The sequence below is a fragment of the Balaenoptera ricei genome, chromosome 9 (assembly GCF_028023285.1).
Source record: "Balaenoptera ricei isolate mBalRic1 chromosome 9, mBalRic1.hap2, whole genome shotgun sequence".
Taxonomy (NCBI): domain Eukaryota; kingdom Metazoa; phylum Chordata; class Mammalia; order Artiodactyla; family Balaenopteridae; genus Balaenoptera; species Balaenoptera ricei.
In genome coordinates this window covers 41,156,653-41,183,735 of record NC_082647.1, presented here as the reverse complement: position 1 = coordinate 41,183,735, position 27,083 = coordinate 41,156,653, and the positions used below count along the sequence as shown (strand labels likewise).

Sequence of the window (27,083 nt, the reverse complement as noted above, 5' to 3'; positions counted from 1 at the left end):
CCATTGTCGCCTACTCCCTCACTGTTTGCCTAGAATTTCTTTCCATTACCCTCTAGTTATGTCCCCCGTTTCTCGAATACCTTGTCTTCTGCTTTCTAAGACTCTTTTTTTTTTTTCACTGAAATACATAAACAAATTATTTTTTTTAGAAAATGTGAATGGAAGGCAAACATTTCTGAGAACCTTCATGTCTGAGACTATCCTTACTTTGCAGTTACATTTGAGTGGCAGATTAGTAGCCATCAGAACTCTTAAAAACACGGCTTCCTGTCTTCCAGCTGATAAGAAGTCAGAGGTCAAAATCATCTTCTTCTTTTGTGGTTTGCCTCATGTACCTATGTGTGTGCCTATGTGTATGTGTTTTCATTTCTAGAAGCACTTAGAATCTTCTTTTTATCCTTGACATTCTGAACTGTTGTCAGGATGGAAATGGGTGTGGGTATTTTATCACCATTCCCTCTTGGCACTACATAAGCCTTTCAAATGAAGACTTGTCCCTTTCAACCTCGGGAAATTTCTTTCTGTATTTTCTTCATTTTCATCTCATTTTTTGTATTCTCTTTTCTGGACGTTCTATCTAAATCATTGTTGGACCTTCTGTATCACATCTCCTTATCTCCTACGTTTCTTCCTTTTTTTTGCTCTGTGCTTTTCTAGAAGATTCCTGACTTTATCCTCTGACCCTTTTAGTGAATTCTTTTAGTATCAGCCATCATTTTTTTTTTTTTAGTATTTCTGATTGTTCCATTTTTCATAGCAGCCAATTCCTTTTTTAAGGACATATCTTCTTAAACCTCTTCCAAGATTCTAATTAAAAACTGTTTTGTTTTGTTTGTAAATTCTCTCTCTGTTTCCAGAATTATATGTTAATTTGAGGTTCATTTTTTCTGTTTGTTCACCTTGGTTCTTGTCTCTGGGACTGATGGTTTTCTTTGATAGTCCAGTGATCACAGATTATTAGTTTATATTTCCTAATATTTATATCTGTGAACACGGATAGTATATGTGTAGGTATTTTCAGGCATATCTTTTAGTTTCTTCAGACAGTAGCTTTCCATTTTTAACTAAGTGGTAAACAGTATTGATGCTGGTCACCCTCTAAATATAGGTGGGACCCACTGGCCCAGCTGTTCTGTACTCAGTCCTTGATTATTGCTTAATTAAATTTCTTCATTACTGCTCCGTAGTCCATTCTTGCTCCCAGTGCCTGCAGCCTCTGAGCCAGCATAAGGTTTGCTGGACAGATCTGCCCCTATGTCTTTGTATCATCCTTCCCCTGTGTCTCTTCTAAGTAGCAGCTCCCTCCACTCTCATAGATGATCACGAAGATCTAGTCCACCTTCCACGCTACATAAATTCATCAAAACTCTGGCCTCTGTTCCCCCATTCTATTCTCTCTGTGCTTACCTATTGATCCCCTTTTGTATACCTTTACTGTAATTTCAGTGGGATTTTTGGACAAAGGTGAGAAAACCCAAGTGTTCAGGCTACCATCTTCAACCCAAACCTCCCTTAATTTTCCAAATCACTTCACTCTAATTTAGCACTCACTTACTGAGTTGGCTGGAGATCCAATCTCAGTTGATTGTATAGGTCCGTCACCCCCTCCATGATCATATGAGTGGATGAGAATGTTTATGGGTGACCCCCAAAGAGGTCTTTTGGTCTGTGGCTTCTTCATGTTGGAGCCTCCATGTTGAGGGCTGACAAGTCTGCTGGCGTTGCAGCTCACTCTCGGCCACACATGGAGATCTTGCTTGCTGTGGTTTCCAAAGCCCTGTTGCTTAGTTCCCCGTGCTCTGGCCCCCATGCAGCCAAGCTTTCCCACTCCTCATGAACAGGAGGGCTTACCTGGATTCTTCAAAATGTCAATGTCATGAAGATTTAAAAAAGAAAGAAGAAAAAACCAGTGAGGAAAAAATAAAGAGATTATTCCAGACCATAAGAGATAAAAAATGTTAATCACACATAAATAATACAATGAGTAAGTTTTGATTAGATCCTGATTCACTGGGGAAAGCTACAAAATGTATTATTGGGACAACTGGGGAATTTAGTCACTGGATAGTAGATGATATGGTATTTTTCACTTTCTTGTGTATAAAAATAGTATTGGGCTTATGGAGGAGAATGTCTTAACATATATGTATATATAAATGAAATTGGGCAAAATGTTAACAGTTCTTGGACCTACAAGGAGGGTACAAAGGCATTTATTTAAATTGCCTTTCAAATTTTCTGTATGCTTGAAATTTTTCAAAATAAAATGTAAGGGACAAAATTATGTTTTTTGGAGGGAGCAGTCCTGAGTTATTTTATCGAAAGCCGGCAGGGACTTAGATTTACCTGTATTGGCCGGCTGATGCAGAATACTTGGGCCGATTCCACTGAATTAATAGATTTCTCCTGTAAGGTGCTCTCCCTGAGCCTTAGAATCTTGTCTACTGGAATGAAGTGGGGTCTACCAAGTTCTTGTAAAAAGCTACAAGAATATCTGAAGAGACATCTTTTATGTGAGACTCTATAAGGACAACAAAAGGACAAGTTGAAAATGACTGAACTCATGTTGAATAAAAATTATACATATTTAATTGTTTAGTTAACATGCATACTTATATTCTACAAATGCTATAGCGTGAAACCCTGGCCTTAACCTCCAATTTTTTTCTTATTAAGCACTGGGTCTAAAGATCTATCTGGAGTTTCTTCTTTAGTCATCTGAGTTATAACTTGTCAATTAACTTTATCTAGGGCCTACAGTATTAGGAGGTGAAATGCTCCCTTCTATCTAGAACTATTCCTAATTACTATTACTAATAATGTATAGGGTACAGGCAAATCCTCTTATAGAACAGCAATACAGAATACACTCTGGATTTGCCTGTTACCTATGGTGTCATTTTATTTATCCCTCTATCCTTTGTGCTTCTGTAGGAGTTAGGTGTGATGAGCTTCAGGTTAAACATTTTTGGCATGAACACTGCATGGGTGATACGGGTACTTGACGCTGCGTCACATCGTATATGCATTGTCAGTCTGTGCCACTCTTGGGAAGGTTGTCACCACCAGCTAGATTAGGCCAGTGAAAAAGTACATTTTCCTTTGACAACTAATAAGAAATCTGTGGGAGGATATTTTACACTGTACAAATAGCCTATTCCAGAACAATCTTTTACCCAGTGATTTTAGCATCTACTGATAATTCTTCCCAATTACAATTTAATTCCAGCTGGCTTCCTATTTACTTTAGTTTATTTCCCCAGTTCTGAATTCCAGTAACCATATCTCACTTCTCTTTCACCTACAAGTCCCCTGGAATGGACGTTTATCCCTACTCTCACCTGGATTTGAACCTCCCTTCTTTTGTCTTTCAGACTCAACTCATGTCGCTAGTCTTCCATTGTCTTTGCTCCAGTTTCTCTCCCTACAACCCAGGTAAGTACTGTCTCCTTCAAAGATGGAAAGAATTTGGCATATATATTGTGCCATAAGGGCTTATTTCTATCTAGGCATGCCATTTACTACATTAGCACTACATGCTTTTCAGAGGGATAGAGAGGGCTTCCAGAGGACCTTGGTGGAAAATATGACAATGTATTTTGTCATGAAAGGGTCCCAAGAAAAGCGAAGAAACTGTTCCTTGTTTGCTTTCTGCTATTAGAGGTAATTTCATGTCTTTACTAATTAGTGGAATCAGAGAATTTTCCTGTCAAAGACCACACCTGCAATCTCAACACCCTTTCCTTCTGCGTTTACTGAGCTAAATTCTCCTTCAGGACCCAAAGAAAGGCAGACGCACAGCTGTGTAAAGATCACAAGCCAAGGAGGGGGAATTTGCATACTACAAATGATGTCAAATAGATGAAGCTCACATCTTCGTGTTACAATGTTCCCATCAGCCTTCTGCAGTTTGAAGCTTTGATAAGTTTTTTTTTCCAAGTTTCCTCTATTTTCACCTTTGGGGTTCATTATTCTTCTATACTTTAGTTCTTTGGGCCTCTATTCCTACTTTACTCTTTTTCCTATCCTCCATAAACAAATTTAATTTGCACCAGTTTCTTGATTTCTGTGAAAGTAAGGCCCTTCTGTTCTGAGTAGTAGATTCTCTCCAGGTTGCGGGTTTAAAATGTTCTCTTAAACCATGAAAAGTTTTCTTGTGCCCCTTTGCAGTCAATCTCTCCCCTCCCTTCACCCAGCTCTAGGTAATCACTGATCTGCTCTCTGACACTATGGATTAGCTTTACCTGTTCTAGAAATCCATATAAACAGAATCATAGAGCATATACTCTTTTATGTCTTGCCTTTTTTCACTATGTGTGATGTTTATATCAGTAGTTCACTTCTTCTTACTGCTGAGTAGTATTGCATTGTACAGATATATCATTATTTATTCATTTATTTACTCACCTGTGGTTGGCCATTTGGTTTAGTTCTAGTTTTTAGCTATTATGAATTAAACTGCTACAGAGGTTCATGTAGCTTATGTGTGAACATATATTTTCTTTTCTCTTGGGTAAATGTCCTATTTATTGATTATGGCAATGATTCCAGGGCATATCAATTTGTCAAAACTCATCAAAAACTTAAACTTAAAATTAGTCATTTTGTCTTTCAGTAGGGGACTGGCTAAGCAAACTGTGGTCATCCATACCATGGAGTAATACTCAGCAATATAAAGGAATGAAGTATTGATGACAACTTGGATGAATTTCCAGGGAATCATGCTAAGTAAAAAAAAAAAAAATTCTACCCTAAAGGTCACACATCACACACTGTGTGATTTCATTCAAATATCATTCCTGAAATGACAAACCTATAAAAATGGAGAACAGATTAGTGGTTGCCAGGGGTCAGCGATGGTGGATGGGAAAGTGAGGGAGAAAGGAGGTGTATGGTTATATAAGGGTTGCATGCGGGATCCTTGTGACGGAACTGCTCTTCTTTTCCACTGTATCAATGTCAATATCCTTGTTGTGATATTGTACTATCTATATTTTTTTAATATATCTTCTTATATAGTAGTATATTTTAGAAAACAATATTGTGATACTTTACTATAGTTTCACTCATCTACTAGCTTGGGTAAACTGTTCATGGAATCGTTCTGTATTATTTCGTACAACTGCATGTAAATATGCAATTATCTCAAAATGAAAATCTAAAAATTTTAAAGGGGTGAATTTTTTAAAAGGTGAGTAGATTGTGCCTCATTCAAGTTGATTTTTTTAGAAGTTCTCCTTTCAGTCTGTAGAACTCAGTTGCCCCCTCCAGAGGCCACTCAGAATTTTCCTGAAACACTGTTCCCGCTTTGTCGAGGCACATGACACATGAATCAGGCCCTCTAAGCCATTTCGCTCTTCCACTTCTTTCCTTGCTCACATGGTCTCCAAGAATCACAGTCACATCTTCCAGCTTCCCCTCCTGGGTCACCACACACAACTCGGGGCCAGCACACCTGAGCTCATCCTCTAGCTTGGTCTCTCCAAAGACATATATACCTGGAGAAATTTAGCTCATCTATGATTCTATATACATTGATTTTTTTTGTATTGAGGTCCCAGATTTTGATTGAAGGTTACTTTCATAAGATCCTCCATGGCATCTATTTTATTTTAAGATCAAAGTCCCAATTTTTGCAATTCTTTGTCAACACTCTATATTGTTTGCCCCCAAACATGACCTTAATTCTTCTTTCATTTCAAAGGAAAAGGGGGGGATTAAATGTGAAAAGATAATTTAAAGACAGTGTAGTAATTTTACTATTAATGGCCAATTTTAAGGCTTTGGAGTTGATGTGATTCTTGTATTTAAAATTTTTTTTAAGTTTTGCTAAATTCTTGGATAAAATTTGGAGGAACAACATTAGGTTTTATGTTAATACAATAACATTTATTACCAAGTAGAGTAATTATTCGCTTCTAAGCATGTGAATTTGTTCCCCTAATGAGTCTAGTACTTGAGACATGAACAGGGAAAGTAAAGGGCAAGTGAGATTCCCTATATATTTGCCTGAAGGCAAAAATCTTAAATAGCATTTTGTTTCCACGAGCAAAACATTTTAGATGAACCTAAAGAAGGTAGGCCCTCTTTTCTGGAAAATACACCATGGATTTGAAGATAAGTTCAAGGTAGGTTACATGAATAACATAATTATGTTATCTTGTACATAATTATGTTATTATGTACATAATTATGTACTCATAACTGAGGTGAGATCTTCTTCAATTTGCATATGCACTTATGAAAATAGGAAAGTTCTGTAATATTTTGGGGAAATGATCTGTGGTTTATTCCAAAGAAATTAATTATAAAGAGAAAACAGTTTAGCATTCTAGATAGTGGGTTGTGGGTATGTTACTTTTAAGTAAGATAAAAAATAACTTTTTCTAGATATTGATATTCCTTGTCTGAAATTTCTGATATGGAGAAACAAGGATTAAGTAATGGAAGGGCTTTTGTTTGCGTTCAGTTACACAACAACTAGAGGAAAGACATTTTATTATCCCCATTTTAAAGATGAAGCAGAGACTCAAAGAGGTTAAGTGACTTGCCAAATTTATACAACTGTAAAGTGACAGATGCAAATTGAAAGCAAATCTCTCAATCCAGAGCCAGGATCATTCTGCTATAGTAGAAATCCACAGCACATCTCTATAGCAGACCTTATGGGGACTGTTGAAGACTTAAGTTTGAAGCCATCAGATGACTAACTGTATTTGGAGAAAAGTGCCTTTGCAGTCATTGATATGAAACAGAATTGGTATATTACTATGTATTACTAACCTACAGAACACAGGACCTGCACTAATTTAACATTAGGCACAGACTTACTGAGTGCTATTTTGCATCAGGGACTGTGTATAAAGAAGCCCTGGCCCTTGTCCTGTTTTACTTCATTCCTTATAGGAAGGAAAGAGGAGAATTGAACCATTCTATTTTGTGAAGTTTACTTTAAATAAGATTTGCTTTAGAAACCACCACTGTGATAACAATCTTACAAGCATCACCAGGATAGGATGATATATGGATTAAAGTGAAGAAGGAGGCACTCTAAATGTAGAGTATTTAAGTATATTTAAGTATATTATTAAGCCATTTCAAAGTTCATAAATACAGATTTACTTCATGATACTTAATCACTTCACAGTATTTCATCTTATGAATTGTTGGAAGTTTAGTTTTTACATTTTCTTTATTATATATGGCAATTCAGTGAACATCTTTGAACATACAACTCTAAACACTTTCCCTATTATTTCTAATAAATTCCTAGGAGTGAAATTGTAGGGTCAAAAGATGGATGTATTATATATGTTGCTGCGTTATCACCAAGTTGCCCTCTGGAAATATTGTGCCAAAACAATGAACTCATAACTGAGCTTTCTGCTTCTAGTTGGTCTCTCTTTCCAATCCAAACTGCACATTCCCAGGCTAATGTTCCCAATAAGCTACTCTATTCATGTCTAAAACTTTTAGATTACCCATTATCTACAAATAATTCTAACTTCTAACACTAATGCCTTCTGCTGTCAGGCTAGCCCATCTCTTACAGTTTCATCTCTGGTACTTTTCTGTATGATTACCAGGATTTAGTCAAATATTTCACCAAACAGGCACATATTGCAAAAGAAAGGCCTGTGTTCCTTTAACATCAGTCCCATAAACACTTTCAATGTATTGATCTCTTCGCTCATCTTTACCTATTTTATTTCTTTCTCTCAGAAAGAAATATTGACCCTACTTCATTCCATATTTTAGTTTAAGTTTAAATATTTAAATTTAAACGTAAAGAAACTTAAAGTTGTATAAGTTAAACCCAGGAGACCACTGAGGAGGCTCTTCCAATAGTCCAGGAGCTGACTGAAAATGTCTTTCCCTCTAATCCAGCCTCCTCCCTACCACTAGATCTTGATTTCTAAGATGTAGATCTGATTATGTCACTTTTTTTAAGCCTCCAATAGTTCATCGCCACATACTAACAATAATGTGAAGTATGAACCATACACAGCCCTTACCAGCACACTTTTCACCCTCATATGCCAGAATAGAGGCATACATGTGTCTGCAAACTCCACACCCACTGAACCCTCTTCCTCCCCAAGTGATGCTTTAATGCATCTCTGCCTCTGCTTCCTGTCCTTCCTGTGGACAGACTGTGAGTGAGGGAGATATTTGGAAATATTTGTTAACAGGTATGATATCGATATACAATTAACTCAAACACATCATTAAAACACTAAAACTCCAAAAAGCAAACGAGCAAGGATATTAACAGATAATTTATAAAAGGGAAGATGCAGGTGGCTTATGGAACATTAATGGAATTTAAATAAAATCTCAGAGAATTCAAATAACTATGACTAATTGTTTTCCTCATCAAACTAACAAATGTATATTTTTTAAAGTTAGGATTATAGTGGTCCAGAGTTTAATGAGACAGACACACCTATACATTCCTTGAAGAGGTAGAAATTGCTGCAGTCTTTCTGGAAAGTGATCTGACAAGAGCCCTAAAAACGTTCATATCTTTTGACCCTGAAGTTTCACTCACTCCTGGTGATGTATACTTAAGGAAATAATAAGGGATAGAGACAAACATGAGGGCTTCCCTGGTGGTGCAGTGGTTAAGAATCTGCCTGCCAATGCAGGGGACATGGGTTCGAGCCCTGGTCTGGGAAGATCCCACATGCTGCGGAGCAACTAAGCCTGTGTGCCACAACTACTGAGCCTGTGCTCTAGAGCCCGCTAGCCACAACTACTGAAGCCCATGTGCCTGGAGCCCATGCTCTGCAACAGGAGAAGCCACCGCAATGAGAAGCCCACACACCGCAACGAAGAGTAGCCCCCGCTCGCCGAAACTAGAGAAAGCCCGCGTGCAGCAACAAAGACCCAACGCAGCCAAAAATAAAAATAAAAATAAAATAAATAAATTTATAAAAAAAAGAAAAAGACAAACATGATTGGCACAAATGTGTTTATTCCAGCTTAGCTTATAGCTACAACAATCAAAAGTTGCATGAAACTCAAATGGTCAACAATAGGGCAATGCTTTAATAAGTTACAGTTTATCCATCCATATAATGGAGTATAAACGATCATTAAAATGTCCTGTATAAATGAAGAATTTTTAATGATGTTGGAAATTATATCATGTGGTATGAAACACTACATATCACTGAATGAAAAAAAGAGATAGATGCTTGTATGTACATTATATTTCAACTGTATAAATGCATATCCAAAAATATCAGTGCTCTCTAAGGATGAATTGTGTGTGCTTGTTTTACTTCTTTTGTTTGTAATTTAAACACTGGGCACATATTTCCTTTAAAAATTGCAAAAAAAAATTTTTAAACTATGCCTTGTATTCATTCATCCTAATGTCACTCTTATGTCTATCACTCCTATGGCGCTCAACAAATAAGCCAAAGAACTCATCTCTGCATGAAGATCATAAATTCCTCAAGAGCTTGAGCTTCTTCTTTTGCAATGCTGAGTGCTTAGAAAAACTCAAAACCATTTGTGAGATGACTAACTGCATGTATGATTGAATGACTGTCTGCCTTAAACATCTCTTAGACTTGAGTTGTGTCACTTTGCTCTCTTAATCCATAGATCATTGATTTGAAGAGCCATATGGGTTCTGTTTCAAGGGGGCCTCCATCCTGTGTATGCTCACTCTTCCTGTGTGTCATTTCTTGATGTTTATGCGTTATGCGTTTGGTGATCTCTTTAGGTAATGAAAGTGACTCAACTTTTCTACCTGGATGTTGCCTTAACTACTGATGGAAGTTTGTCAAATGTTTGGGGAACCTACTTTCTTTTTAAACATGCCTAGAAGCTACTGCTATAAGCACATTTTCATAAATCCAGTGAATAAAGCATGTACTACTACTTTTACTTAGACACTTCTCTTATGAATATCTGGGGCATATTGTCAGAGACCTTATTTAGAATATTGTCTTCAGTATTCCAAATTTAGTAGGAAGTTCACAGCGTTTGCTAAATCCCTTTCCTTCTAGCACTAAAAAAAAAGGGAAGGAATCATACCTAAGGCCTCCATTCATTTATTCTCAGCTACCAGCAGAATTATTTAAATTACTGCTAAGGATTATTCAACAAAGCCATTCATCTTGTTACCAAAATTATTAGTGAATTGAGAAAGACCATTTTTCTTTAAATGAGGATAGCTAAGATTCCAGTGTTTATCCTAAGCCATTAATAACTTCTCTCTTATCTCCACCTCTTGTTTTGCAAAGGTTGGGAATGCAGACATTGGAGTTAGAACTTGGGTCTTCATTCTGCCTCTACCACTCACTAGCTCTGTGGTCTGGTGTAATCTCTTAACTCTCTTGGATTCCTCATCTATGAAATGGGATAGTCAGAGTATCTGTCTCATAGGGTTGTTAGGAGTATTGAGTAAAATAATATTTTAGTTGGAAAATTATAATTCCCTTTAAAATGTCAGCTATTGTTAATTTAGCTGTGTAGGATAGTACAGAAATGAACGAAAAAACACTGTAACCGAGCAAGGGCTCATGTGCCCGCGGCACAGAAAGCCAAACTCTGACGGCAGGTGTTTGCAGCAAAGTCAGGATTTATTGCAGGGCGCCAAGCAAGAGAGTGGGAGACAAGCCTCAGATCCACTCCAACTTGGTCTTTGAGTTAGGGATTTTTTAAAGGGGAAGAACAAAGAGGCTGGGGGTAGTCATCGTCTTGTGACATTTCTTAGGTGTAGTTTTGGGACTCAAGATGCCTGCGGTTTAGGGGTCTCTGGTCTGGTGGTCCATGACCGGGGGCACGGCGGGGTGGGTCTGTTAGCTCATCTTGCCCAGGAGAAGCAACCTGAGTCTCGGTACATTAACAGTGTTATCGACAACAGCAGTGTTATTCATCTGACTCTGGATGTTTAGCATTCAGTTAGCACAGGACTGAGATCAGAGGGGATAAGAAAAGGAATAAAATTTTGGATAAAGAAGTTAATCATAAACTTGGCAGGGGAACTCAGTCTCAGGGGAACTCGGTTTCAACACGTGATTAAAAGAAGACTTCTCCCAACCACACCATTCCTTGTAAATATTGCTGTTTGGTCACTTGATTCTTGTTATATTTTGAGCAGTAGTGAAGAAGAAGTATTATAGTGTGTTCAAAACCTTATGCCCTGTATGTATTATGGAGATAGGTAGAAAGTGACTTCCCTGCTCCCCTTCACAGCAAAATTTGTCTCGAAGGCCAACTCCCTCACCGTCTCTCCTTTCTCACTTCCACCCTCTCTACAATCCATGCCAACCTGACTTCTGTTCCCGCCGCCCCATCAAAACTGCTTTTGACAAAGCGGCCAACCACCTGGGATTTATCAACACAGAAGGACATCTATCCTCCTTCACTCACTGTGCCAGCATCATTCCACACAGCAGGCTGTTTCCTCCTTCTAAAATACTCTCCTTTTGTTTCCCTTCAAGTCACACTCCCCCAACATTACTGGCTTCTCCTTCTTGGACTCCTTTGCTAGTTTACCCTCTTCCATCTGACCTCTGAATGATTGGTTGCCTCAGGACTTGACCTGGGTCCTATTCCATTTCTTCCAAAATAATCTTTTCCTATCCCATAGCCTGAAATACCATTAGATGCGACTATCTCCTAAATTAAATCTCTGAGCCAGACATTTCTCATGAAGTGTAAATTCATAAATCTGCCTGCCTACTTGATTGTTCCACTTTCAAACACATTGTGTCTAAAACCTACCCCCAGCCCCGGAAACACACTCCACACCCCAACTTCTTCCCAACCTTGGTAAACAGCACCATTGTCCGCCCAAAATATGTCTTGTAACAATCCACTTCCACAGTGATCTTTTAAAAATAGAAATGAGGTAATGTCACTTCCCAATTTAAAACCCTTGAGTGGGAACTCATGGCCAGTGGAATTAAAACAAAATTCCCTGCTGGCTGCAGGGCCAGCGTTATCGGGGTCCCCCTGCCTGACTTCAACTCATGCCACTCTTCTCCTCTGGGGGTGATTCTCACCCTCTGCTCCAGGCACACTGGCCTTTTCCTTGAACAGAGCAAGCTTGTGCCTTCCTCAGGGCCTTTGTACATGCTCTTCTGTCTTCCTGGAAGGCGCTTACCTGGTTCTCTGCATGGCGAGCTCCTTCTTATACTTCAGACCTTGGCCTTAGATTCCCCTCAAGTAGGTCTGCCTTGATCACCTATCAGAATAGACCCTTCCTATCAAAACAGACACTGCACATATTCATTCTGTTTTGGTCACAGCTCTATCAAAACTAATCTTTATCTTATTAGACAAGCTTGGGAGCTACTTGAGGACAGTACCTTGTCACTGTTACTTGCCTGTTCAATGCTGTACCCTGGGGGTCTGGTAGAGGACTTTGCTCATGGTCAGCTCTGGGTTTATCGAATACTTGTATGTCATAGTGTTCTAAGAAGGGGGCTGGGTGTGAAGGAGACAGGCGCTGCCCTGCTGGAGAAGCATTAGCATAATGACCATACAGTGTGCAATGGAAACTCATAGGTAAAGAAGCTTCATCAAAGAGGTGACATCTGAATTCAGATGAGTGTAAATATGATGAGGGGAAAGGAAGGGAAAGAAGGCTTGGGCCAAGTGAACAGCATGAGTGAAGGCCTGGAGCTGTGAAAAAGCATGTCATGTTTAAATTATTAGCTCAAACAAGTTTTCTGAAGAAAGTAAAATTAATGCAGCTATATAGAACTTGGGGGAAGAAAAGTCAGGACCTAAATAAAGTCAGATGATGGAAAAAGTTTTAAATGTAAGCAAAAAAATGCCATTTTACAACTATGGTACATTTAAGCTACTGGTAATTAAAAGCATATATAGTAACAAACACCACCTGGGTTTTGCAGGTGTGAGTAAACTTTAAAAAAAAATTGGAGGGAGGAATAGTTTGAAATTGTCCAAGATGCAACTAAAGAAAGCTGAAGCTGTGAGTTCAATGCCTTTCGTCCAATAATGGGAATGAACATGGTGATGGCAACAACCATGTGGCAGAATAATTTCATTTATATCATCTCATTTCACTGCAGTGGAACAAACATATATTCAGGTTCTGGATAGGTAGTGGGAATCGGGAAAAAAAAAAATCTTGGGCCTCCAAGAGACCATAGTCTAATCAAAGACAAAGGCACATGAAGAATTGCCAATCTAGAATTTAAAGAAAAGAAGAACCTTTTATATAACCTCAGTAAATGTTCAAAATAGTTATCTAAAGCAATTCAGATTATTTTTTTCCAAAAATCCAACTGAAGTTTGCACTAAGACCATTTTCTCATAGGCTTTTTAATTGAGTCTGCCCATGAGGACCGTTCCGATGGTGAATTGCACAGGATAAACATATGCTGGTCATGGAAACTGGTTGGAAAATGCCAATGAATTTCTTTTCATTTATGTATGAGAGACATCTCTTTTTTAAGAATAAAACATTTTATATTTAAAGTTAATATAAAATTAACTATATTTATTTATTTATTATATAAATAAATATATATATTCATATTATATAAATATATATAATTTGCATTATTAATTTAACCAATAATCATCAATATTATTAATTAATAATAATTAAATAATTTATTAATATTTATTTAAATTAATAATTTAATTATTATTTAAATTATTTATATTTATATTTATTTATATTACATAATAAATATATTTATTTATCCATTCTCTATATTTATTTTAGAAAACACTAAAAATTGAAATGAAAATAAATACATGCCTATTACATATAGATTTTAATAGACATTTTTTTTACACAGCTATTGTGTCTGTTTTTAATGCATGTATAAAAATTGCTACATTTAAATATATTTTCAAGTTTACTTATCCCCCAGTAAATGTAAAGACATACCAATATTGTGAGGGATACCAATGTATTTTCTTTTTAACATCTTTATTGGAGTATAATTGCTTTACAATGTTGAGTTAGTTTCTGCTGTATAACAAAGTGAATCAGCTATATGTACACATATATCCCCATATCCCCTCCCTCTTGGGTCTCCCTCCCACCCTCCCTATCCCACCCCTCTAGGTGGTCACAAAGCACCGAGCTGATCTCCCTGTGCTATGTGGCTGCTTCCCACTAGCTATCTGTTTTACATTTGGTAGTGCATATATGTCAATGCCACTCTCTCACTTCATCCCAGCTTACCCTTCCCCCTCCCCATGTCCTAAAATCCATTCTCTACATCTGTGTCTTTATTCCTGTCCTGCCCCTAGGTTCATCAGAACCATTTTTTTTTTAGATTCCATATATATGTTTTAGCATATGGTATTTGTTTTTCTCTTTCTGACTTACTTCACTCTGTATGACAGACTCTAGGTCCATCCACGTCACTACAAATAACTCAATTTCATTTCTTTTTATGGCTGAGTAATATTCCATTGTATATATGTGCCACATCTTCTTTATCCATTCATCTGCTGATGGACACTTAGGTTGCTTCCATGTCCTAGCTATTGTAAAAAGTGCAGCAATGAACATTGTGGTACATGACCCTTTTTGAATTATGGTTTTCTCAGGGTATATGCCCAGTAGTGGGATTGCTGGGTCATATGGTCGTTCTATTTTTAGTTTTTTAAAGGAACCTCCATACTGTTCTCCATAGTGGCTGTATCAATTTACATTCCCACCAACAGTGCAAGAGGGTTCCCTTTTCTCCACACCCTCTCCAGCATTTATTGTTTGTAGATTTTTTGATGATCGCCATTCTGACCGGTGAGAGGTAATACGTCATTGTAGTTTTGATTTGCATTTCTCTAATGATTAGTGATGTTGAGCATCCTTTCATGTGTTTGTTGGCAATCTGTATATCTTCTTTGGAGAAATGTATATTTAAGTCTTCTGCCCATTTTTGGATTGGGTTGTTTGTTTTTTTGATATTGAGCTGCATGAGCTGCTTGTATATTTTGGAGATTAATACTTTGTCAGTTGCTTTGTTCGCAAATATTTTCTACCATTCTGAGGGTTGTCTTTTTGTCTTGTTTATGGTTTCCTTTTCTGTGCAAAAGCTTTTAAGTTTCATTACATCCCATTTGTTTATTTTTGTTTTTATTTCCATTTCTCTACGAGGTGGGTCAAAAAGGATCTTCCTGTGATTTCTGTCATAGAATATTCTGCCTATATTTTCCTCTAAGAGTTTTATAGTGTCTGGCCTTACATTTAGGTCTTTTATCCATTTTGAGTTTTTTAATAGGCATTTTTAAAACTAAAACCAGGATCACATTGTGATATGTTTGCATTTATCTTCCCTGATTTGCAGGTCATGTATTGTGCATTTCATGTTGCTGTTGGTTGTCTTTAAGGTTTTTTTTTTTTTTTTAAATAACATTAAAAACTGTAATCTTCTTACATCAAATCAAGAATGGATAGCAATCTTCTGAGTCCTCATATGATATGTGGGATTTAAAACCTTTTTCCTACCTTAATTACCCTAATTCTTGGGTTTTGTAACACAATTTTAAGTTTTTGACTTAAATATTAAGAATTAAATTATTCTTTTGTCATATATACCTTCTTTTTCAAAAAGTTTTTTTAGACTTGTCTTTGATATGGTAACTAAATTCTCAACAGTTATTTGCACTAAGTGGTTCCTGTCGTTATCAGCTGACTTTTCACACCATAAAATCTAGTCACAGATTAGTGTCACAGAGGCTAACCTGATTTTTATCCTTTGCACATAACCCACTTTTTGGCTTATAGGCTTATATTTTTTTTTCCTTTCTTGTAGTTCTTGTATATCAAGTATTTTGTCAAGATGCACTAAATTTTCTAGGAATGTGATGAAGCCTACCGAGTCAAATTCCCCAGTTTTTTTGGTCTGGGGAAGTGTTACGCATTTCTGTCTGATTCTTGCTCTTGTTCTGTCATTGTGTTTCCTTCCTCAGGTCCACCACACAACTTCTCAGCTGACTCTCTGTTCTCTGTCCTAGACATTTATCATCCTCTTTCTTATCATTTTTTATTTCTTTATTCTCTTTCTGTTTTCCTGAAGAGTTTCTAAATCTTGCCTCCTCTACACTGATTTGATTTTCTGACAGTTTCGGTTTTTTTCCCAGTAATTGTTGTGGTTTGGGGTTCTGCTATTATTACATTTTTAGTTTTCTTGAATACCTTCCTTATCTCACCCAGTTCCCTTTTCATCTTAGACTCTTCTATTCCTATTTTTTTCCTGCTTCATCTCCACAAAAGTTATATCTTTCATCCTGTTAAGGTTGACAGTTTTTAACAATTTCCTTTGGTTTCTGAAATAAAGTCATTTCGGAGGCTTATTTTTCCTCTATAGTTTTTAGCATCAGGTCTGGCATCCTTTATTCATTGTTAATACATTTTTTCCATGGGCATATTTTGCTTCTGTTTTTGCTTTGCTTGTCTATCCATCCCAGAGAAAGATAAATCTATATACCCCCTCTTGGGTTCCAGCAACCAGGGTGTAAACAGTGCAGAAGAAAGCAAGCTCTTCTTACTGTTTGGCAAACTGGTATTCATTGAATGAGCCACTGATTATATTTTTCAATTCAATTCCATCAGCCTTAGTGCTAGAGAGAATTCTTTCCAAACTCCAGTAATATGCTGGTAGGAAATCTTAATTTTTAGTGTGGTTGAACATTCCCCCTTCCTTTGACATCTTCATCTGTATTTTATTTTTGGAAGTTAAGAGCCACTTGGGGCCAATAACCTGATGTCATTTTTTTTTTCACTCCAGCAAAGTAATTTCCTGCAGACCCGTTTCTCCAAGGCTCTGAACTTCTATTGACTGATAAGAGCTTCTACTATTGATGTACTAGGCTGGATTTTCACCTTGCAATGAAGAGAAAATCTCCCTGTTCTCATCAATAGTTCCTAAACCATCCTTTTCCTTCATATTGTGACAAGTTAACCGTCAATAATGAAATATAAAGCATCCTTCTCCTGAAGCATTTTTATTAGTATTCAGAGAGGGCAAATCCTCAGGGTAAGGATGAGGATGGTTCCCAAGAAATAGAAGCAGTTTATTCACATTCACTGTGGGACCCTTTTTGGTTTTGAATTTTTTTTTTTTTTAATTTATTTTTGGCTGTGTTGGGTCTTCATTTCTGTGCGAGGGCTTTCTCTAGTTGTGGCAAGTGGGGGCCACTCTTCATCGCGGTGCGCGGGCCTCTCACTATTGTGGCCTCTCTTGTTGTGGTGCACAGGCTCCAGACGCACAGGCTCAGTAGTTGTGGCTCACGGGCCTAGTTGCTCCGCGGCATGTGGGATCTTCCCAGACCAGGGCTCGAACCCGTGTCCCCTGCATTAGCAGGCAGATTCTCAACCGCTGCGCCACCAGGGAAGCCCTTGGTTTTGAATTTATAGGGAGCCTGACCTTCCAAAAACTGGAGTTCCGTGCTATGATGGAAGTCACCAAGTGAAATGCTATACTAGTCTAGTAAACTCAATCTATGCAAGTGCCTCTTGTATGAACCATGTCTTTTATTTTCTGTGTTCTGATGCTTTCATTCCTAGGGCCTTGCTGACCTTGGAGGGACTACCCCTCCCGGGGCTAGCCGATTCCTAGAGATAGTGAACAACTGGCCAGTGAGCATGCCCTTCAGATGCAAAGCAACCAATCCAGAGCCCTTATCCCCAGTCACTGCCTTTATCCAGCTTTCACATTCTGGGCCACTGTCCACTTGCCCGAATCTCCACAGGGTCAGGTACTAGACAACTAACAGACTAGGGACAGTCTGTACTAGGGACAGACTCTGTGCCCCAGAGTCCATTGAAATGGTCCAAATTAGCCAATCCTAAGTCCGTGTACCATGCCAGACCCATTCCTTCCTTCAGAAATCATAATAAAGGCTCTTGCTCACAATTTTCCCCTCTCCCTCTGCCTCCTGACCAACCCTGGAGCTTCCCTATGTAGCCCTCCATGATGTAGTATGCCCCTTTTCTTGGCATCTGTGAGTATAACAAACTATCTTTTCAGTGGCAGTTGTCTTCTGATCTGGAGGCCTTACCATACTTAAAGCATAATAAAACCTATATTTTAAAGCACCTTTAAATGACAGAATTAAAACTATTTTAGCCTCCTACTTTATGTTTATTCCTCAAAGCTGAGGAAGTAAAGGAATAATTTAGAGATAAGAGTCATAGGAGTTGGGACAGGGAGAAAAGAGAAAGAAAGAAGGCCCCAGAGCTACCTTTAACTCCATGTGGACTTCAGTCTCCAATCAGTACTCATGACATTGGTGCCTTTTCCTAAAATAAGTAGGTTCTAGGATCAACACCAGGAGGTTAGTGAGTCTTCCCCACCTTGTCTGGATAGCGGGAGGCAGGTGGTGTAAGTGTGCAGAGGGCGGTGCCCACACTGGCAGGTGGAGAGGCGTGTGCAAAGCACACTACCGTGCGGGGCTGGTCTCCCTAGTGCTTTCCGCTCACCATGTTTCCCCACACTTCGTTCAGTTCACCTCTCTTTAGTCTCTAACCTTTCTATTCTGACTTTTAACACAGTATTTCTTTTGTTCCCACTGAATTCTTTATTTTTTACAAATTGAATTCTCCCAAGTGCTTCCATTAACGCATGGCTTTAAGAAGTAATTATTTTGTTTTTGCTGTCAGCAGCACTGACAGGGAACCCAGCTCTGCTCTGGCAAACGAGCAGACTTGCTAGCACTGGCTTCCGGTGGGCAGGGAGAGGATGCGGGGCTGATTCCTTGAAGGTCACGAATAAACAAAGTTCCTTTTTATTTTAATTCCTTTGCTGTTAAATGGACTATTCTTTCTTTCATCAAGCTCCTGCTTTTATTCCTCTACGTTCTTGGTGAATTTCATGATTAAATTCTTTATGAAATTATTTATTCATCAATTATTAAAGAATTCCATGCCTAAATTCTCTTCAAAAACTAAAGTGCAAGTGTGATTAGAAGCCAATTGAGGTCCTATTGATTTTTTTAAACTGAACTCGCATGGCTGTTTTTTATTTATTTATTTATTTTTTATTTATTTATGGCTGTGTTGGGTCTTTGTTTCTGTGCGAGGGCTTTCTCTAGTTGTGGCAAGCGGGGGCCACTCTTCATCGCGGTGCGCGGGCCTCTCACTATTGTGGCCTCTCTTGTTGCGGAGCACAGGCTCCAGACGCGCAGGCTCAGTAGTTGTGGCTCACGGGCCCAGTTGCTCCGCGGCATGTGGGATCTTCCCAGACCAGGGCTCGAACCCATGTCCCCTGCATTGGCAGGTGGATTCTCAACAACTGTGCCACCAGGGAAGCCCCCTATTGATTTTTTAAAAACTAATTACATACAAACATTTAAACAGTGAATATTAATTGAGTGTTTACTCTATGGCCAGGCACTGTTCTAGGTACTGGGCGCACATCAGTGAACAAAATAGAATTCTTTCTATCATCATCTAAATTTAAGATAATTTCACCATAGTATTGGCACATAGAAGCAGTATTGCCAAAAATATAAATATAGAGATAAACATCTAAATATCCAATTTTTTTCTACCTAGGTTGCTCTGAAAAGATTGACTGATTCTAATGCTTTGACCTCCCAGATGGAGTAAGGCAAAAGAGCACTTGTCCAAGTTATGGCTGGGAGAGACGCAGATCCCTGAGTCAGGGTGGAAGGCATAAGGTGTTTTCATTTGTTCTGCCAAATCTGGTTTCTTCCCTACAAATATTGAACACCACTAATGAGTTAGTGCAGGTGCCATGCATACTCTGGTAATGGGTGGGTTGTCTGTCTGAGGGTTCATTGTTCTGAGTCCCCGTGGGTATTTTAGTGGGAAGCTGGGTGAGGCCAAGTCAGAAAACACTAGTTAGATTCCGCATGAAACCAGCAATGGCTGGTTTTGGAAGTTACATTTTCAAAAGCCTGTTTATTCTGCAAACAGCAGATAGTCCATTAATATTAGAAACCCACAGTCTAAAGCTACATGATGAAAATCTAGCTTTATCTCTGACCTAAGACAGTTTTTTAAGAGCCAGAAAATCTTCTTGTTATGTATTTGTGTTGGAAGGATTAGGGAGAATCATGTTTCCTCAAGGAAACATCAAGGTGTTATGGCATTTTTTTTTTTTATTAGTAGCTGGTCAAAAGTGACTGGAAAGATAGGCTGTCTCTCATGGTTGGAAGTGTTAGTATTGTCTGGCCAAAAAAACTAAGTCAAGGATGAGGGAAGGGCAGGAACTCCTCAGCTGAAGCATGGCAGATACTTGCGTTGTGCCAGGCACAGAGTTGATGCTTTTTGAATGAATAAACGTTGACTTGTTCTTGAGAGTATGCAAAATGCCTCCAGGACCCTCCCAGAAATATTTTGGGTGAGGGTCCTTTGTAGGAAGCAGGTCTTCTGTGACCTGGTGAGGTTTCCTCTGTGAGTGATATCAGGACCTGAATGCGATCTATCTTTTGCCAAAAATCTTGTGAGGATGCTTCTGTGAATTAATATGGTCTAGATCCCTAGGTTTCAATACTTGTTTTAGCCGAAAATCTGCTAAATCTCTTCTTTAAGCGGAAACTCTGTATTTAGAACAGGCAGAAGCGGAGATTCTCTGGGGGAGGCCCTGAAGCATATCCTCCTGGGCTCTCTCCCCATAGTAGCCTCCACAGGGCACAGTTTGAAAACACTGGCCTAGAGATCCATTCTGGGCTAATTAGATTCCATGAACAGGTTGAAGTATGTTTAATCTTTGCCCTTACTATCCCTGATTCAGGAGTTAAGATTTGGTCATTTGATCTCATTCTCAAGATTCACTGACTTCCTAATCAAATTCTGGGAGATTACTCAACAAAAATACTATCAGGTTGAGGCTCCAAAGGTTGAACACTGTGACAAATGCCACCTGGTAGTCGGCCCTTTGACACCAACTTCGCTTTGAGGCTTCCAATTTTCAAGGCAAATGTATGGAGGATCAAAGTTCTGCTTGAGGAAGAAAATCTCACTTATGTAAGAGCCCAACATTGAAATTCACATCATGGTGCATGAGCTTCAGGGAATGGATTAGAGGTTGGGATGGGGTTTCATGTGAGCATTTTCTTTTCATTTTGTTCTGATCATTTAATTCACTAACAATTTCATTGATACAGTTTTATTTGATAGTTTGAGCTTCTAACAGAGTCCAAGATCATGCTGATTGCTTCATTTTTCCTTTTTCTTCTCTCTTTCTTCTTTTTTTTTCTTTTGCAAAGTGTTATTGAAATAATAATTCACATACATTACCCATTTAAAGTATGCAATTCAGTGGTTTTTGGTATATTCACAGAGTTGTGCAACCACCATAATAGTCAATTTTAGAACATTTTTCATCACTTCAAAAGGGAACCCCATATCTTTTTAGCTGTCACCATTATATTCTCCACAGACCTAAGCAAACACTAATCAACTCTCTATCTCTAGAAATTTGCCTTTGTAGACATTTTATATAAATGGAATCATATGATATGTGGTCTTTTGTGACTGGCTGCTTTTACTTAGCACAATGTTTTCAAGGTTTATCCACAATATAGCATGAAATCAGTACTTAATTCCTTTTTATGGCTGATTAATATCCCATTGTATGGATAACCACATTTTGTTTGTCCATTCATCAGTTGATGAATATTTGGGTTGTTTCTACATTTTGGCTATTATCAATAATGCTACTATTAATATTTGTATACAAATTATTGTGTGGACATGTGTTTTCATTTCTCTTGAGTATATATCTGGAGTGGAATTACTGAGTCAAATGTCAATTCTATGTTTAACTGTCTGAGGAACTGCTAAACTGTTTTCCAAAGTAGCTGTACCATTTTACATTCCCACTAGCAGTGTATGAGGGTTGCATTTTCTCCACATCCTCACCCACACTTATTATTATCTGACTTTTGAGTTACAGGCTTATCTCATTTTATTGTGCTTTACAGATAGTGCATTTCTAAATATTGAAAGTTTGTGTCAACCCTGAGTTGTCAGATGATTAGCAATGAAGTATTTTTAAATTAAGGTATGTACATTGTTTTTTAGACATAATGCTATTGCACACTTAATAGACTACAGTGTAGTGTAAACATAACTTTTACATGTACTGGGAAATCAAAAACATTGTGTGACTCCCTTTATTGAGCTTATCACTTTATCTCAGTGGTCTGGAATCAAACCTGCAATATCTCCAAGGTATGCCTTTATTGCCGTTCTAGTGAATGTGAAGTGGTATCTCATTGTGGTTTTGATTTGCATTTCCCTAGTGACTAGTGATGTTGGGCATCTTTTCATGTGCGTACTGGCCATTTGTTTATCTTCTCTGGAGAAATGTCTATTCAGGTGCTTTGCCCGTTTTTAATTGGGTTACTTGTTATTACTGAGTTAAAAGGGTTCTTTATATATTCTAGATGCAAGGCCCTTATCAGATACATGATTTGCAAAATATTTCCTCCCATTCTGTGGGTTGTCTTTTCACTTTCTTGACAGTGTCTTTTGAAAGTACCTAATTAATTTCAAAGAAGTCCAACATATCTATTTTTTCTTCTTACCTTGCTTATGTTTGGGGGTCATATCTAAGAATCCATTGTCCAACCCAAGGTCACAAAGATTTACCCTTATGTTTTCTTGTGTGAGTTTTATAGTTTTGGCTCTTACATTTAATCCTTTGATCCATTTGGAGTTAATTTTTGTATATGGTTCTTGTTTTGTTATTTCTTTCTTCTTTCACTTTTAGGTCTTCAGAGATGCAAAATTCTAATTTGTTTAAGGCAAATTGGCTGAGTAATATGTGGAAATATTAATAAACTGGTTATTAGTATGCTGAAGGGGGAAATTTAGGCAATGGGGTTAGTTGGTTTTGAATTTGTATGATATATTATGTGATCTACACATCTAAAGCTTTCTGGATAAAATTGTGGTCAAATGATATTCAGAATTTCATCTTCACTTCCTCCTTGCAAATGAACACTCCTTCCATTTTACTTATGAATATTCATACCGTGTTTCCATTCTTGCTATACAAGCCGTTTTGAACCATGCTGCTTACATAACCCAGCTTTTGTTTCTCATTAAAAAAAAAAATCTCTCTTCTCCATAGGCATACTGTTTCTCACACACACACACACACACACACACACACACACACACACAGATACACACACTGCTACCTCATCCCAATATGCTCATGTGTTTGCTGGCACAGATGTCCCTGCAATTCCCCTCTTCTTGTCACTCACCTTTCAAATTATATACACATCTGAGATTTCTCCGTTATTTTTACAGTCACGGTTCAGCATGGGGGCAATCTGGATGATAAGAAAAAAAAATCACAATGGAAAGGAAGGGCAAGATAACACACTAGAGTATTTAGTCATTCCTTTGTGTTTTAGTATAGAAATGTAGGATTTAGCCACAGAGTAAGCATAATGCATAATTATCACATTGGGATGCTAAACACAGACGCTGCATTCACTCTGTGCATAGAGTAAAATCTGGTTCATGGAAAAATGCAAAACCTGCATTTTTCCAACAAAATAAATGAGTGGGGGTGGAAGGAGACTGGCATTCTGATGATTTTTTCAGAATACTAATGCCTACCAGAGGCGGTGGCAATGTTGGCAGGTCTCGACTGCATTATGCCAACAGAAAAGTCAGGGTATCCCCTCCCTCTTTAGATGTCTCCTAAGGCAGCAGCCCAACAGGTACTTTTGACCAACCAACAAGTAATTCTTTTGTATCTCTATGGAGGAAAACATTGTCCAAGTGCTCAACAAGAACCCAGCCAGGAAAACTAAAGCAATACTCATGAAGTAATTGGAGGACAATTCAGCATCAGATTTTGTGATCCTGAATATGAGGGCTGAAGGAGTACAGAAGAGGGAGGTCAGTGAGCCTTAGAGGTGGGAGTAGTGGGGTGTCGAGAAGCTTTCATGGAGAATGTGGGTTGGGATTGGGCTATGAAACATGAAAACAATTTTTAAAAGTAAAAGGGAAAAAAGAGAGGGTACGCCACATGCAAGAAAAGGACAGAAACTCAGCCTTACGATGGACCAGACACTGGGCAGAGCCTTGTTATGATCTCACTTGGAATGCTTAACAGTTCTGAAAGTGGGTGTAATTTCCTCTTCGAGTTTAATGACTTGATCCTGGTCACACAGCTTCTAAGCAGTAACATGGTGTTTGAATCAAGAGTCCTGAGTCTTCCCCAGCAACACACCCTGTAGCTGCTGTCCTACAACCACAGAGACTGGAGTTATGATCAATGGTCTCTGCATCAGCTCTAATTCCTCCCTACCGTTCTCTCTCTGACCTACCAGACAACAAAGAGATTGATAATCACTGTTTCAGGTCATGAGTTCCCAATTTGCTGATCCTTAGAATTATCTTAGTAGTTAAAAAGAAACAAAAAAAAAAAAACAGTGACCTGTTTCTAAACCCCACTCCAGACCTAATGAAACCACCTATCCAGAGATAAGACGCTTGAGTCTTTCCCAGTTGTACTCCATCACCTCACAAGTACCTTGGATAAAGTGGGAATCAATAAATAATAAATGCCTTAGCTAAATCATTGTTTTATCTACTAATTTGATGATTTTGAGTTCCTTGTTGCCTTGGTTTATTTCTTCTGTGTTACACCATGGTCATTCTTTTGTGGAAACATCTGTTTCTGAGTGATGAAAATGAGGACTTACAGGGTTTTTCCAGTCTGGAGTCCATTGTGAACCCAAAGTTCATTTTTTAAAATTGAAATACAGTTGACATACAGTATCATATTAGTTTCAGGTATACATCATAGTGATTTGATATTTATATACATTTCGACAAGGTCATCACAATAAGTCTAGCTACCATCTGTCCCAAAGTACATTTGACCAGGACTTAGAGAAAGGCAGATGCATATCTCTAGAACTGAGTGAAAACACACCCCAACTTTCCTCTTCTTGTTACCCTAGCTGTCTTTTCATCCTGATCTAAAAAACCACTGTGTTAAGACCAGCCTTGACTGTTTCTCTTTTCCCAGAGTTAAACATCAGCGTTTTGTTTTGTTTTTTTAACCCTCTTTACAATTGTTGTGCTATGGAATAGAAGGGTGATCGATAGACCCTTGCTGATTTTCCTAAACTGGCCCAAATCACCTCTGGTAGTTGAGTTTCATAGTGGGGAGGAAGATGAAGACAGGCGAGTAAACTTACTTGGTCTTTATTAATTCCATTTGTAATCTGATTTCTGTCAAGTTCTAGATGTTTTGGGTTGGATTGTGTTCATCAGGATGATTAAAACATTGCTTGATTTGGTTCCAAATTGAAGTGCTTGATAAAGTGTTCCTGTGATTTTCCCATCACTTTCTTCCATCCACTTCAGCATGCTGCCAAGGCTTTTGCACTGTATCATCACATTCTCATATAGACGAGTGATTGGAGACATGTGACACCATGATTAGAAATACTGGAGTTCTCCAAGTTTGAGTGCTTCAGTCATAGCCATAATTATTAGTGCAATAAAAACAGGAAAAGTCTAATTGAGATTCACCCCTCTTTAGCATCCAATGGATCTGAGATGATATTTCAGCCTTGCTTCATTTTCCCTTCTGCATTTATTATTCCATTATTATAAAATGTCACTTTGCCTATAAAATATTTTGCCTTGCTGTCAAGTTTTATTTGGTTCAGCTTTTAAGTCAGGAGCATTTGTGGCTGATCGCTCCATTCTTCCAGCCAAAGGAATTTTCCAAGCTATAGTGTTTGTTAGTTTTGTAAATACACACACTGTTTTTAAGGTAGTTTGGGAACGAACATTTGCTTAAAAAAAATTATACTTAAGCAAAAGACACACATTCACAATTTTTCTTGGGTCTGAGGGGAACATCTCTATCATATAAACTGAGCTTTAAAAATTGCTTTTAGAATTGATTTGGGTGGAAGAAAAGGGCCAATAATCTATGCCATTCGTGGGACAGTTAGTCACCAGGGAGAATAGCAAACTGTTTGAAACAAAAAGAAAAGAGCTCCTTAAAAGCTTTAACACACATGAGATGATTCAGTTTTGCCACATTATCCTGGTCTGCTCCATTTTCCCACCCACCATTTCAATTTCAGTGACCTTTTCCTTATCATCCATCTTTGAAAACTGTCATCCAAATTTCCAGTTGCTTCTCCAGCATGTAAAACCCTAGCCAGCCTGGTGGAAGCTCCAACTATTGCCCTTTCCTCCTACTGCTTCTTCCTAAATAGAAACTCTTCATTAAATTAATTCTCTCCCTATAGTTTGATGAGCAGCAGCTTGTTAGCAGGAGCACATCCTTAGTCTTTGAAAAGGAAACAAATTAAAATACTGACTGTTTTGAGATGAGAAACCTTTTTTGTAGGAAAAAAAATCCAATAAGAGCTCTGGTTAATTGATGCACTCAGTATGTTTTAGTTCATGCTTATGAGATTTGCATGACCGCACAAATTTAGTGTTCTGTCTGCAGTCTACCAGATTGCTTTTCCCATAAAATAAGCCTTCTTTATTGCTGATGTTTGCAGCACATCCCTTCCAGGCATAGTAGTAGACATGAATTATTTCTGAAGAAAGCCAACGATTCCCATCTAAATCCAGTTTTCAAGTGTTTTGTCAATAGACAACATAGCTTACTATTACCTCTAAGAACATCAGCACTTTTGATAGAAGTGTAACAAGTTAATAGATTTTCCTTTTTTTCAGGGAAAGAGCTTTGCTTTGATGAGGTTCTGTCTTTGCTAAATTCATCGTGGATGGAATACCACCTTTATCACAGCTCTGGACATGCTGCTTAGACCACCCTTTAGAATGTGTCACAATGACCACTGTCAGCTTTCAGTAAAGACAACAGATGAGGACCAATGATTTATGGCCAGTACCACTCTGATCTGTGTGTAGTTACAGACTGTCTCCATTTCAGACTCCCTTGCTGTCAACCAGCTTGCATTAGAGATCGTTCACTATGATTGAATAACTATATGTGAAGTTGCAACGTTACTAATGCAAAGGAAAGAACCAATGGAGAAGGAAAACCCCAAATCAGATGTACTAAAAAGATTTTACATTTTTGATTAATTTACAATATAATTGGAGGCCTTATGATGGAGCCCCAGTCAAC

At 38.1% G+C, this 27,083-nt stretch overlaps 1 protein-coding gene and 1 long non-coding RNA gene across 9 annotated transcripts in view; one reads left to right on the top strand and one right to left on the bottom strand.

Moving 5' to 3' along the window:
- ELMO1 (engulfment and cell motility 1) overlaps positions 1–27,083 on the bottom strand; it is a 783,505-nt gene that overhangs the window by 560,175 nt on the left and 196,247 nt on the right. For 4 of the 7 annotated variants that reach the window (XM_059933593.1, XM_059933602.1, XM_059933595.1 and 1 more), the window contains 4 exons: positions 24,050–24,197; positions 23,203–23,271; positions 2,347–2,521; positions 1,556–1,858 (listed from right to left, as the gene is read on the bottom strand). The gene's annotated coding sequence lies outside the window, so the exon portion shown is untranslated. Of the gene's footprint in view, positions 1–1,555; positions 1,859–2,346; positions 2,522–23,202; positions 23,272–24,049; positions 24,198–27,083 lie in introns of those variants that run through there. The other 3 variants (XM_059933596.1, XM_059933599.1, XM_059933603.1) reach the window with 2 other exon arrangements.
- The window catches only part of LOC132371880 (uncharacterized), an 83,406-nt gene that overhangs the window by 6,510 nt on the left and 49,813 nt on the right, over positions 1–27,083 (top strand). Inside the window, exons 3-4 of one of the 2 annotated variants that reach the window (XR_009505003.1) lie at positions 3,375–3,435; positions 8,649–9,113. This is a non-coding gene — a long non-coding RNA (uncharacterized LOC132371880). Of the gene's footprint in view, positions 1–3,374; positions 3,436–8,648; positions 9,114–27,083 lie in introns of those variants that run through there. The other variant, XR_009505002.1, reaches the window with a different exon arrangement.